We start from the raw sequence: 13,616 nt of genomic DNA on the forward strand, positions 1-13,616 counted from the left end.
TTGGGTTTAGGAGGTTTTCTTTGTGGTTAGGATAAATGGTATTCTGGGGACAGATACCAAAATATACAAGTTGGAAGTTATGTGGATTGAGGCCATAGTTCTGGGTAACTTAGAAGAGCGTGAGCATAACTGACTCCATAATCTAGAGGCAGAGTGGTGGTAGGAAGAGCCACTGTTCTTGTTTATTCTGTCCTCAGTGGTTCCTGAAAGAATACAGCAACCATAGGACTGAGGACTGAGCAACTAAGAGAGATATGTGGCCATAGTTATCCCCTCTTGCCAAGAGGCTTTTGCTGCCTTTTAAATCAGAGTAGCTCTGGAGTTTCTGCTCAATTTCTTCCTTTTTAGCTGAGCCCTCTGGACTTAAAGTGCACTTGTCCAGCTGGGCTGACACAGTGCCTATTTATGCATATCCTGAAATGAACATTCACTTTGTATCTTCAGGATTTTGATTAAAAGAAGGGGCCTGGTACCTGCCAAGCACAGTGAAGTGATCAGAGTAGTACATTATCACAAGATTATTATATAATAAACCTTAAAATATAGTTTTATTTTTCATGTAATAGAAAAAAATTAGACTGTGATGGCCACTTCGTTTCTTCAAAGGGATTCTTGCCCAAAGTAGTATATATAATGGTCATCTGAGTTAAATTCACTCATTCCAGTCCATTTTGGTTCACTGATTCCTAAAATGTCAATGTTCACTCTTGCCGTCTCCTGTTTGACCACTTCTAATTTGCCTTGATTCATGGACCTAACTGGAGAAGGCAATGGCACCCCACTCCAGTACTCTTGCCTGGAAAATCCCATGGATGGAGCCTGGTAGGCTGCAGTCCATGGGGTTGCTAAGAGTTGGACACAACTGAGTGATTTCACTTTCACTTTTCACTTTCATGCATTGGAGAAGGAAATGGCAACCCACTCCAGTGTTCTTTCCTGGAGAATCCCAGGGACGGGGGAGCCTGGTGGGCTGCCGTCTATGGGGTCGCACAGAGTCGGACACAATTGAAGTGACTTTGCATGGACCTAACATTCCAGGTTCCTATGCAATATTGCTCTTTTTAGCATTGGACTTTGCTTCTATCACTAATCAACTACACAGCTGGGTGTTGTCTTTGTTTTGGCTCCATCTCTTCATTCTTTCTGGAGTTATTTCTCCACTGATCTCCAGTACCATATTGGGTGCCTCCCAACCTGAGGAGTTGATCTTTCAGTGTCCTATCTTTTTGCCTTTTCATACTGTTCATGGTGTTCTCAAGGCAAGAATATTGAAGTGGTTTGCCATTCCCTTCTCCAGTGGACCACATTTTGTCAGAACTCTCCACCATGACCCATCCGTCTTGGGAGAGTGAATACAGTTCAGAGAAGAGCTAATAGGGACCCCATGGACTGCAGCCTGCCAGGGCTCACTGTCCATCACCAACTGCCAGAGTTTACTCAAACTCATGTCCATTGAGTTGGTAGTCAAATAGGGAGACTTTAGAGGACTGCATAGGAAGTTCCCCTGCCCACAGGAAGTGGGTGGGATCTGGGGATGATGGTCATCACACCTACCACATTCCTTTGGCAGGATTTAAATCACATGGCCATATAGCTTTAAGAGAAGTCGGAAACTGTGGTCTAACCCAGGTAGGAGAGAAGCTCAGTTTTGTAAACAACTAATCTCCAGCCTACAGCAATATAACCAACTTACTAAAGTTAAATAAGAAAGAGGGAGAATACTTGATGGAACAGGAAAAGCATGAGCCTTGGAGGTCTGTTTTGGTATTTTAATCACAATGCTGATATTTTTTATGTCTCAACACATACTTTTTATTAGTTGGGTGACAGTAGGCACTTTACTCAGTACCCTGAGGTTCAAAGGCCTATTGTGTGTATTGAGGAAATTTACTCAAGAGTTTTCAGGAGAATGATAGGAGCTCACATATGTTTAGCTTCATGGACAATACTTGGCATGAAGTAGATGTTCACCACCTACATGTTAATTCCCTTCCCCTAATAACCCTTTCTTTTACAGCTTTCTCTTTAAAAGTTTTGAGAGAGACTTTTGCCATACAGGTACACTTGTCAGCAAAATGTTAATATAATTCTCCCCTAAGAAGAAGGGTCTTCTCTTTTCCTGTATTGGCATGCTTTCAACTTTAATGTTGTTGTTTAGTTGCTCAGTCATGTCCAACTCTTTGTGAGCCCATGGAATGCAGCACGTCAGGCTTCCCAATTTTGAAGTTATAGTTTAAATTGTTCAGTTCAGTTCAGTTGCTCAGTCATGTCCAACTGTTTGTGACCCCATGGACTGCAGCATGCCAGGTTTCCCTGTCCATCACCAACTCCCAGAGCTTGCCCAAACTCATGTCCATCAAGTCAGTGATGCCTCCAACCATCCCATCTTCTATCATACCTTCTCCTCCTGCCTTCAATCATTCCCAGCATCAGGGTCTTTCCCAATGAGTCAGTTATTCACATCAGGTGGCCAAAGGATTGGCACTTCAACTTCAGCATCAGTCCTTCCAATGAATATCCAGGACTAATTTCCTTTAGGATGGACTGGTTGGAGCTCCTTGCAGGCCAAGGGATTCTCAAGAGTTTTCTCCAAAACCACAGTTCAAAAGCATCAAATTTTTTTTTTATTATTTCTTTTTTTTTTTCAGGGTACTGTAATTTTTTTTTTTCATGTGTTCCCCATCCTGAACCCTCCTCCCTCCTCCCTCCCCATACCATCCCTCTGGGTCGTCCCAGTGCACCAGCCCCAAGCATCCAGCATCGTGCATTGAATTTTGAACTAGTCCATTGTTCCATGTCCAGTTCTAATTGTTGCTTCTTGATGTATGCAGATTGTATGCAGATACAGATTACTCAAGAGACATGTAAGGTGGTCTGGTATTCCCATCTCTTTAAGAATTTTCCACAGTTTCTTGTGATCCACACAGTCAATGGCTTTGGCATAGTCAATAAAGCAGAAGTAGATGTTTTTCTGGAACGCTCTTGCTTTTTCTATGAGCCAGTAGTTGTTGGCAGGTTGATCTCTGACTCCTCTGCCTTTTCTAAATCCAACTTGCACATTTGAAAGTTCTCAGTTCACATACTGTTGAAGCCTGTCATGAAGGATTTTGAGTACTACTTTGCTAGTGGGTGAGATAAGTACAATTGCACAGTAGTTTGAACATTCTTTGGTCTTGCCCTTCTTTGGGATTGGAATGAAAACTGACCTTTTCCAGTCCTGTGGCCACTGCTGAATTTTCCAAATTTGCTGGTTTGTTGAGTACAGCACTTTAACAGCATCATCTTTTAGGACTTGAAATAGCTTAGATGGAATTTCATGACCTCTATTAGATTTGTTCATAGTGATGCATCCTAAGGCCCACTTGACTTTGCATTCCAGGATGTCTGGCTCTAGGTGAGTGAATACACTATCATGTTTTCTGGGTCATTAAGATCTTTCTTGTACAGTTCTTCTGTTTAAATTGTGCACTGATTCTAAGTATCATCTAAGTCATTGGGTGTGTTTACTTTTTAAAAAATTTACAAAGCAATCACATTTGACCTAGCTAGATTAAATTTAAAAAACTAAAGAAAGTTTTCATAATAAAATTCTCTGCAGTAGCCTCAAATAGCCTTCTTTCTGGGTCAGAAAACCTTGTTGTTAGCTATATCTTTTGGGTTGGTGCTTTCTTTGCAGGTCTGTCCTTTGACATTTAAGTAGGACAGTGATGAGAATCACAGTCACATAAAGGAGTCAATTGTCCTTTAATTTTTCCTTCCATCTGAGGGAAGAATTTCTGAAGCTTTTTCACTTTTACAGGATTAAATCTTATATTCATTTTCACATTTTCTTATTTATCTGCTGCTGCTGCTAAGTCACTTCAGTCGTGTCTGACTCTGTGCGACCCCATAGATGGCAGCCCACCAGGCTTCCCCATCCCTGGGATTCTCCAGGCAAGAACACTGGAGTGGGCTGCCATTTCCTTCTCCAACAACAGTTACCAAATACCTTCAGTCTATTGAGAAGTACTTACTGTAGCCTATAAGGATTTCAATCTGCTGCTGCTGCTGCTAAGTCACTTCAGTCGTGTCCAACTGTGTGACCCCAGAGACGGCAGCCCCCCAGGCTCCCCCTTCCCTGGGATTCTCCAGGCAATAACACTGGAGTGGGTTACCATTTCCTTCTCCAATGCATGAAAGTGAAAAGTGAAAGTGAAGTCGCTCAGTCGTGTCTGACTCCTAGTGAGCTCATGGACTGCAGCCTACCAGGCTCCTCCATCCATGGGATTTGCCAGGCAAGAGTACTGGAGTGGGGTGCCATTTCCCTCTCCAAGGATTTCAATCTAAATTAGATTAAAATGAATGAAACTTAACAAATCTTTAACAACAGCCAACTAATATTTTCCCCTCAATGAACTCAGAAAAGTCCCATTTTATAGTGAATAATGAAAACCTATGGATAATGGGTGGGAAATCCATCATAACACGAACATCAATAACTTATGCCTTTTTCCCACTGAGACATCTGCTGGGGAGTTTGTTTTTCCCTAAGGCAGAGAAATCTCATAGGTAACAGTGGGAAATAGTCAGATGAAACTGCCCCAAGATTTGAGTCAGGTAAACATCTATTGTACTTAGAAACATAAAAATCGGTGTTAATGGTAATAACAAAAGCTGACATTTATTTGCCATTTACTATGCACTAGACTGAGGTAGTGCTTCACAGCTGGTGAGGATGAGGTTTCACCTCCAGGTTGGATGACTTCAAAAGTTCTTACTCCTATACCAGCCTGGCTCTGGAGACAGAGCAAGACAAAGGACCGCTAGTCCTTTGGAATCAAAGCAGTGATCTGTCCATTTCCTGTGAGACTGTAGGAAATCAGTTTATCTCTCCAGGCCTTCTTCTCATTTCTAAAGTGAGGATTAAAAACACTTGGAAAATTATAATTTTCCTATCTATGTAGGTTATTATGCAAAGTACTGGTTCCTTTAGGGGCTCTAGAGCAACTGAATAGCTGAAAAATCTTTACAAATGAATCATTTGACTCAGACATATTTCCTCTGCTTTAATGAACTAGGTTACATGTTAGTGAGGTTGTATGCCATTTAGAATCCATTAAATTTCTTTCCATGAATTATAGATTAATTAATCTAACCTAACATTTACTGAGCACCTGCAGTAGGCAAAAACTCATCCTACTATTTGTTTCTCATTCTCATTTCTTTAACTCATCCTATATTTGTTTCTCATTCAAAGGAGAAACAAATACAAATAAACTGTGGTCTTGGTCTGCAGGAGATTCTTGATTGTAACTAAATAGTAATAATAATAGAAGTAGTAGTTGTACTAATAATACACAGACTGGCTTCCCTAACTGAAAGTCAAGAGATGTCTATACAAGTGGTCAACAGTGCTGTTAGGGATTTATTTCTCTCTATCTCTTAGATCTGCTTTCCTCTGAGTTGGGTGTTCTTATAGGTAAGATGGTATCTTGTAGCTCTTGACTCACAATCATCTTGTTTAACAACTACCTTCACAACTCCAAGGTAAAAGGAAATGTTCTTTCTGAACATAACTGCACTAATCTTGGGTGTCATTTTCATCAGCCTACATTGGGTCACATACCTACCCCTAAACTACTCCCTGAAGTGTGTGTGGGGGGTTGCATGCTCTCTTAGACATGAACCAGGTACTCTTGTACCCATTTTTTTGGCCAAAGAGTGACATCTGCAGCTACACTAGAAGAAATGTAGAGAAAAAGTTGTTCCTTAAAGGAACATGAAAAGAAGCAGAAAACTAGATATTTACAATAGAGAGCACTTTGGTTTGGCTGTGAAGTATAGGGGTTTGACATAAAAAGAAACAATGAGGTGTATTCCAGGTGGAGAATCCAGCATGAGTGTGATGCCCAGATACTTGGTAAAACATTATTCCTGAGTAGATCTATCCTGGTGTTTCTAGAAGATGTTATCATTTGAATCTGTAGAGTGAGTAAAGAAGGTCACGGTCACCAAAATGGGCAGGCACCATAAAATCCACTGAGATCCTAACTAGAACAAAAAAATGGAGAAAGGGAGAATTTGCTGATATCTTCATCCTCTTCTGCCCTCAAACGCCGATGCATCTGCTGCTTGGACTCTAGACAGACTGAATTAACCACCAGCTCTCCTGGTTGCCTTTTCCAATGAACTGAACTGAACTGGTTGCCTACTTGCAGATGGCAGATTGTGGGACTTCTCAGCTTCTAATTATGTGAGCCAATTTTTATAATAAATCTCTTCTTATTGGTTCTGTTTCTCCAGAGAATCATTACTAATACAACGAATAACAACACTGACATGAGAAATTTTTATTGGAAACATAGATTACATAAGAAGGTTCAGTGGGTGATAGGGTGAGGTCATGCAGTGGAATGCTTTAAATGCAGAAAGAAGAACTTGAGCTTTACTTTATGGGCAATGAGAAGTTTCTGATCACTTTGGCAATGGACATATAAGTAAGCTATTTCCCAGTCCTCGGTGAGTCCCCTCAGAGCCAGAAGGTATCTTTTTCCCACCTTCATTCCCAGCACAGATAGAGTGCCTAGTAGATGGCTGGATTGCTTTAAATACTTGTTGAAGAAATATCAGTTTTATCCTCAAATGTCTAGTGAGAGTTGACACTCACGGGAAGTGTCTATGTAGGTACTGGGCACTCTAAGTGCTTTACACATATTTCATGGGTCATCATAGAAACCTTGTGAGGAAAATGTTGTATGTATCCTACTTTGTAGATAAAGACTATAACACTTATAAATGTCAGTGGAAAAATGAGGACTTTAAGGTCCTGTGCTTTCAAATCATATACTAACATAGCACATCAGTGTAACTGCATGTAATGTTTGTGCAGCATCTTAAAGTGTATTAAGCACTAAGTCTTGTCTGACTCTTGTGACCCCATGGACTGTAGCCTTCCAGGCTCCTCTGCCCATGGGATTCTCTAGGCAAGAATACTGGAGTGGGTTGCCATTTCCTTCTCCAGGGGATCTTCCTGCCCCAGGAATTGAACCCAGGTCTCCCGCACTGCAGGTAGATCCTTTACTAAATGAGCTACATGGGGGAGAGAGCTGGCTTAAAGCTCAACATTAAAAAAACTAATGTCATGGCATCTGATTCCATCACTTCATGGCAAATAAGTGGGGAAACAACGGGAGGAGTGACAAACTTTATTTTCTTAGGCTTCAAAATCACTGCAGATGGTGACTGCAGCCATGAAATTAAGACGTTTGCTCCTTGAAAGAAAAGCTATGACATACCTAGACAGCTTATTAAAATCAGAGACATTACTTTGCCCCAGCAAAGGTATATAATCAAAGCTATGGTTTTTCCAGGAGTCATGTATGGATATGAGAATTGAACTGTAAAGAAGGCTGACCACTAAAGAATTGATGCTTTTGAACTGTGGTGTTGGAGAAGACTCTTGAGAATCCCTTGGATGGCAAGGAGATCAAATCAGTCAATCCAAAAAGAAATCAACCCTGAAGATTCATCAGAAGAATGATGCTGAAGCTCCAATACTTTGGCCACCCGATGTGAAGAGCCAACTCATTAGAAAAGACCCTGATGCTTGGGAAGATTGAAGACAGGAGGAGAAGGGGACAACAGAGGACAAGAGAGTTGGATGGCATCACTGACTCAATGGACCTGAGCTTGAGCAAGCTCTGGAAGATCAGGTGAAGGACAGGGAAGCCTGGTGTGCTGCAGTCCATGGGGTCGCAAAGACTGGGACATGACTGAGTGACTGAACAACAACAGCAGCCCATATATACAGTGCTTTACTCAGGCTTCACTATATTTCCATGCTGCTGCTGCTTCAGTCATGTCTGACTCTTTGTGACCCCATGGACTGTAGCCTGCCAGGTTCCTCTATCCATGGGGTCTCCAGGCAAGAATATTGGAGTGGGCTGCCATGCCCTCCTCCAGGGCATCTTCCTGATCCAGTTATTGAACCCACATCTCTTATGTCTCCTGCATTGGCAGGTGGATTCTTTACCACTAGGACCACCTGGGAAGCCCTATATTTCCACGAGGTAACTGTTATTATCATTTCTCTCTTATGGCCAGTAAAATGAAATCCAGAGAGGAGAAGTAACTCAACCAGCATCACCAAGCCAGTAAGTTGAGGTACTTGACTTGTATTTGGCAACCCTGTGCTTCAAATTCATTCATTTCCCCCAGCACCCACATGTATTCCTAGCAATTGCCAGACCATAAAGTGAGCAAGGTGGGGAAGATGATAGGTTAGTTTCTGTGTGTGTGTTGTCAGCTCTAATATTCAGAGATTCCAGTCTTCCAACAAAAATTAAATGTGCATAGCACTTGTCTCAACTCTTTCAAATGTTATAAAATGTGAGCTGTGTAGACTAAATAAAAAGGTCACTGGAATAAGATCATGATTTTAGTTGAAACTTTGCTGTTTAAATCTCACGAAAAGGGGCTGGATTAGCTTTCTTTTATTGTTTTTCTCTGCCATACAAATATCCACAAAATTCTCTGCACTAAAAATCCTTGTACATTTCAATGGGTATTGAGGGTGAACTGACCCATTCCACTAGACTGCTAACTTTTCCAATAGGGATACTTGGCAATGTGAACTGGCTTTTAACCCACTTTTGAGCTTGTAACCTGAACTTTAATGCAACAAATTACATATTCAAACCATCTCATAGGATCAAACTCTTAAATGAATTAGGAATGGCGATGACAAATTTTTATTTCATTTGACTCTGAAAATAAAAAAAGAACAAAAATGCTTTTGTGCTTGGTGTATATGCTGGAAGGATGGCATGCAGCCAGGTGATAACAAATAATAGTTACAATGTTTAAAAAAAAAGTGAGATCTGTACTAAGCAGTGTATTTGGAAATTTTACTTTTAGCATGAAGACTTGTTTTGTCTTTAGTCCTCTTTTTCCTGGGAGAGAGGACTTTGGTCAGTTTTTCACTTTTATTGACTTAGACAAACACACATCCATTATTCTTGGCAAGGACCCAATTGACAGTGATGTTACCCAAACGCAGAAGCTGCTGATGGCAGTGTTAAGGCATTTGTTTATTAATTTACATTGGACATATGTTTGATATGCCTGAAAATTATGCACAGTACTTTTTTCTAAATTTTGGGTTAAATTTCCCTATGTCTAAACATTATTTTTTTTCCTTTGAATACGCATTTAGTTTTATTATAACAAAGTAACATGCACACTTTAAACGTTTAAAACTGAGTCTCATCATTCCTTTCTAGTGAAACAAAAAGAAAATTTAAAAATAAACAGGAACAAAATTACAGTAGAGAATGTCAATTGCAAATAAGATCTTCTACAGGTTCTGCTGATTCTCCCATCAAGTGGCAGGGCTCAAGTCATCATTCAGTTCAGTTCATTTCAGATGCTCAGTCGTGTCTGACTCCTCGCGACCCCATGAATCACAGCACGCCAGGCCTCCCTGTCCATCACAAACTCCAGGAGTTCACTCAAACTCACGTCCATCGAGTCGGTGATGCCATCCAGCCATCTCATCTTCTGTCGTCCCCTTCTCCTCCTGCCCCCAATCCCTCCCAGCATCAGAGTCTTTTCCAACGAGTCAACTCTTCGCATGAGGTGGCCAAAGTACCGGAGTTTCAGCTTTAGCATCAGTCCTTCCAAAGAATACCCAGGGTTGATCTCCTTTAGAATGGACTGGTTGGATCTCCTTTCAGTCCAAGGGACTCTCAAGAGTCTTCTCCAACACCACAGTTCAGAAGCATCAATTCTTCAGCACTCAGCCTTCTTCACAGTCCAACTCTCACATCCATACATGACCACTGGAAAAACCATAGCCTTGACTAGACGGACCTTTGTTGGCAAAGTAATGTCTCTGCTTTTCAATATGCTATCTAGGTTGGCCATAACTTTCATTCCAAGGAATAAGCGTCTTTTAATTTTATGGCTGAAGTCACCATCTGTAGTGATTTTGGAGCCCCCAAAACTAAAGTCTGACACTGTTTCCACTGTTTCCCCATCTATTTCCCATGAAGTGATGGGACCGGATGCCATGATCTTCATTTTCTGAATGTTGAGCTTTAAGCCAACTTTTTCACTCTCCTCTTTCACTTTCATCAAGAGGCTTTTTCATTCCTCTTCACTTAGGAGAGAATTTTATTTTAAAAGTGTTACCTTAAATTGCAAGGATGTCCATTAAACATCACAATTAAACATGCCAAAGGAGAAGCCATGTTGTCAAAATGCCCACCTAACCCACCCAAACACCTCAAACCTACCCTTTGCTGACCTTCTGTAACCCCATTTTTTAAAAGTTTTTTTTTTTCTTTTTTTAAACAAGAGAAAGTGGACAGATACATGTTGGTAAATTCTAACTGTCTATATTCACATAGAGACACAGTGTAATCTCTGACCCCAATATACAGAGAAAGGAGGAAAATATCTAGAATTCTATGCACTACTACACAGGGGCCTAGCACCCTCCGGCTTCCAGCAGAGTTCAGGGAGCGGAAGCTTTTTCTTTTTTCCCACAGAGCATGGTGATGTTGATTCCGTAAAGTTTTTGTTGAAACAGGAAGCGATAAGAGTGAATTTGGAACTGAAAGGGTAGAGATTCTTTTCCTACTGAATTCTACTCAAGGTATTTTCCTCCAAAATAAGTTGTGAACCATGGTATAAAAGAGAAAAGAGACCTCAGAAATCGCCCTTGTGCTCAAGGGCGATTGAGCACAAGAGGAGAAAAGAAAAGGACTGCAACTTGCTCCCAGGGACTGGAGAAAATTCAAACAGTTGGAATCCATCAGCATTCCATTAGTCATCATCATCTTCATCTTCTTCACCTTCATCCCTATCCCCTTCTTCATCAATATCTTCCAGTCCTTCTTCCTCTTCATCATCGTTGCCATCTTCTTCTCTTTCCCCTTCCTCATCATCCATGTCAGGAACCAAGTAGTACCATAGTGCGTTTGGACAAATATCATCTTTGATGACTTCTCTTAACTCATCTGTACCTGAATCAGAATGATCAGTGAACCAGGTGAAGAAGCTTCCTGGTTCCTCGTGCTGTCTATTCCTGCTGGCTTTATTCTGTGTTTGACTTGATTATTTCATCGAATCCTTTCCAGATTTCCATTTGATTTCAGTGGACTTTGAAGATGATTCACCGCTCCATTCAGATGAAATTCTTTGAAGAGAATTTTATTTTCGAAGTAAGGGTTTTCATCAAAATTAAAATCTATTCTGTAACCTGATTTAATGTCTTCAAATTCTATCACTTCAACCCTTGTCAAATAATGCAGCACCGCTTCATCCTCCTCCTCAAGCAATGCAGACACTTGTGGATGGTTAAAAATTGTTGTTACCCCCAAATCTGGGATTTTGGCAATCAATTCCAAACTCTTCTGAAAAAATGGTTGGCAGAGTTTGTTATATTTTTATTCTACTTTCAAAATCTCACTGGCTTGTTCATTAAGTCTGTCTATTTCATTTTGTACTTTACCAATATGTGCAGTTGCTTCTTGCTGTTCTTTTCCTTCCTTTGGCAAGTTTGAAGAACCAGAGGCCTTGCCTAGCCTGGAGCTAGGAGTCGGCCTCGCTTTCTTTGGTTTCTTTGATTGAGGTGTAAGTGAAGACTGGTGTTTGGGGGCAATGCTGGGGAAAAAAAGCCAAGAATCCTCCCAGGGGAAGAGAGAGGTACTGCGAGCTCAGAGAACTCTAAACATTATCTTTTGTTTCAGGAAAATGTTAGCATTTTTGTTTTTTTGCCTAAGCATTTGCTTCCAGGAGATGGAAAGTGGAAGACAGACCACACTAAAGGTGGCTTAATATCGTTCTCACCCAGCACAGGAGAACAGGCTGGGAGCAGGAGTTGAGATCAGCTTGGACCAGTTGAGATCAGCTTGGACCAGCACAGCACCATTTTGGCAGGCCCACTGTGGCAAGCTATTTCTTGTATACAGGGCTGACTAACTCTAAATAAACAAGCATTTTAGGAATGAGCTGTCAGATCATGATGACTGCCAGGAGCCTGGGACCAGATCATACCTTGTGGGTGGAGATGGATTTTCCCAGGATGGGAAAGGATATTGTCCCTGGCAGGGTTGTGGGAAAAGATTAGTCCCAGGTTGGGACATGAGATGGGGCTTAAATAAAGGGTAGGAGGAGTTGAGAGTAATATGCTCTTATTAATCCTCTTGCCTTCTGGGGCTGGTAGGGCAATAGATAGACATCAGTTCTAGGTGAAATGTTTGTGGGAATTAGGCAAGAACTCAGGAACAGATTCTGGTTTGAATAGCCAATTCTAAAAGAGTAGCTGCTTCTAGATAATCCTGAAAGAAATCACTTCTGCCCAGCAACTTGCCTGCAGACCAGGGTAGGCCAAGTCCCCAACACAGGACAGCTATTTCTTCAAAGAGAGAAACTTTGACAAATAAACCAGTGACAGAGGTTGAAGACATCTAGGAAGATGGAGAGAGTGGAGAAGAATAACACCCAGGATATGAATAAGCATTTAGCGAACCCTCACTGAATGTATACTGTATCATTCACTATGCTAAGCTATGGCTTTAAACACAAAAGATTTCTGGTCTGTGAGATGCTCACACTCTGAGAGGCGGAGGGGGAACTAGGGCTAAATATGGGAAGAGCAGATTCACACCTCCTTTCTCACCTAGGAATAAATACCAGTTATTGAAAGTGGAATTTCACATAATGTTGAACTGTTATTCCCTTCTCTTGCTTTTTTTTTAATATTTCTATCTCTGGACAAGAGCTTATAGTTGAATTCTTACTCTGTTAAATGTGGATGTTGAGTTGAGTACTACGCTCACATTAATTCACTGAATATTTTAAACAATCTGACAAGGTAGGTGGTAGCTATTATCTTCCTCATATTATACCTAGAGAAACAGGATAGTGAGATTGAGAGATTCATCCAAAGTCATATAGATACAAATAGGGTATCTGGCATTTAGATTCAGAGAGGAGAAGAGTAAGGTAACATCAGTGGAACAGCACAAGTTCTGGCCCCTTTGCTGGTACCCAGGCCATAATTCATTTTCAGAGTTTCATGACATCCTGTTGTAAAACCCACGAATTGGTTGTACAGTCTAAATTCTCTTGCCTGTTCTTCACTCTTGTGCATCCTCTGCTATAGACTGAGCACTGCTGTTTTCCCCAAATTCACATGTTTAAACTTATTTTCCAGTGTGACAGTGTTAAGAAGTGAGGTTTCTGAGAGATGAATAAGTTATCAGGGTAGAGCCCTCATGAATGAGATTAGTGCCCACAAAAGAAACCCCAGAGAGCTACCGTGGCTCTTCTACCATGTGACGAAATAGCCAGAAGTCAGCATTCTATGAACCAGGAAGATGTGTGTGCTGTGGTAAGTCACTTCAGTTGTGTTTGACTCTTTGCGACCCTATGGACTGTAGTCCGCCAGGCTCTTCTGTCCATGGGATTCTTCAGGCAAGAATACTGGAGTGGGTTGCCATGCCCTCCTCCAGGGGATCTTCCCAGCCCAGGGATTGAATCTGCGTCTCTTATGTCTCCTGAACTGGTGGGTTCTTTACCACTAGTGCCACCTGAGATAGACCCCACTAAACAAGGAATATTTGGGTACC

At 41.3% G+C, this 13,616-nt stretch overlaps 1 pseudogene; it reads right to left on the bottom strand.

The window, feature by feature from the left end:
- Positions 1-9,258: 9,258 nt before the first annotated feature.
- LOC782905 (protein SET-like) lies at positions 9,259-13,138 on the bottom strand (annotated as a pseudogene).
- Positions 13,139-13,616: the final 478 nt, after the last annotated feature.

The sequence above is a fragment of the Bos taurus genome, chromosome 6 (assembly GCF_002263795.3).
Source record: "Bos taurus isolate L1 Dominette 01449 registration number 42190680 breed Hereford chromosome 6, ARS-UCD2.0, whole genome shotgun sequence".
Taxonomy (NCBI): Eukaryota; Metazoa; Chordata; class Mammalia; order Artiodactyla; family Bovidae; genus Bos; species Bos taurus.